Source organism: Octodon degus, unplaced genomic scaffold (assembly GCF_000260255.1).
Source record: "Octodon degus isolate 3935 unplaced genomic scaffold, OctDeg1.0 scaffold00183, whole genome shotgun sequence".
Lineage (NCBI taxonomy): Eukaryota > Metazoa > Chordata > Mammalia > Rodentia > Octodontidae > Octodon > Octodon degus.
Window position 1 is genome coordinate 570,332 of NW_004524759.1, and position 1,614 is coordinate 571,945.

The following is a 1,614-nucleotide window of genomic DNA, read 5'->3' on the forward strand; positions in this document are numbered from 1 at the left end:
AACTGAAGCTGTTAAAACTTGGAGCCAAAATGCATCTCTCTGCCTTTGAACTGTCTTGGATATTTTGTCAAAGTAGTGGACGGTTGAGTAACATGGGGAGATCTTCTTTTACTTTCCCTTTTATAGCAACAAGCCTAAGAGGTAGTCAGAAAGAAGTAATAAATTACCAGTTGACAATAATTTCCTGCGAGTGCTAGTTTCTAGGCAATGCTAATATTCTTCCTCAATGATCAAACACAGTGTTAGTAGTCACAGCATAAACAATGTGCATTAAACAAATTACTGCCATATACTAACAATGCATTATTGAACCAGCTAACTGATGTAAACAAGTGATTTACTGCCCATCTCAGATGGCCATACCAAAGTAACACAAATGAGGGCTGTAGCACCAGAAATGTATTTCTCACAGTTTGGCAGTTGTGAAATACAAGGCCAAGGACTTATTGCTCCTGGCAAAGACTCTCCTGCTGGCTTGGAGTCACCGTGGCAACAGCAAGCCAGTCCTCTAATGTCTGGCTTTGTAAGCACAGCTGTCAAGATCAGGGTCATGGCCTTAAGAACTCATTTAACCTTAATTATCTCCAAATGTAGGCACAAGGACACCATCTAGGGATTCAACAAATGAATCGTGTGGGTTGGGAGAGAAGGAGCACCAATCTGTAGCACTGCCTTGTGAAAATCTGAAAATGTGTTGATCTCTTTAGTTTATTAAACAAAGAAACAAAACACCCATGAGGTAAGGGAGAAATGTTATCTAAGAAGGACAGAAATGCTACTTGTAAAAGTTGCTTTAGCACAAGAAATCACAGAAAAACCAAGCATTTGAAAAGAATGTGGGGCCGGGAAGATACCTCTGTAGAATAAGTGCTTGCCTGGCAAGTGCAAGGTCCTGAGTTCAGTGTCTGGTACCACCAGAAAAAAAAAAAAAAAAAAAAAAGAATGTGCACACTGCACACAATTTCCAAAGAAATGTGAGCCACTGAAAGCTAATGCTCTGATAATGTCAATGAACTATTTCTGACAAGAGATATGTTTGAGGCAGTTATTTTCCTTGGAAAGGTTTTGCCTCAAAATTTGTAACCACTGTTCAAATTTCCTTTGAAGATGTACATTGACCTTTTGGAAAACAGTACATATTATTCTTGTTGAAATACTCAGAAATACTGTAGATAATAAATAAAAAGAATAAAATCCAACAACTCAAAGATAACCATGAATAACATCTTGACAGTTACCTTTCAGAATTTTTGTATACATAATTTTTGCAGGATTTATACCATTTAATGCTTTTAAAATTTATAAACATCAGAACAGCTTCATGTCCATAAATGTTTGTCTATGACACTTAAATTTATTTAATTCAATTATACTTTAAATTGCTGATGAAGATTTTATTATACTGCTATGCCATATATTTAAGCAATATATAAAATCTACATTTCTTTTACTTCCTATTCACAATTAAAATCTTTAAATTTGAATGGCTTTTTTCATTTTCCTGATGAAAACTTTTATGTACTTATTTGATCAGTTGTCTTCATTTCATGTAATTTTAGTTGATTTTTATCACTAATTTTTCTTCAAAAGATTTTTATTTTTCTAATATTCAAG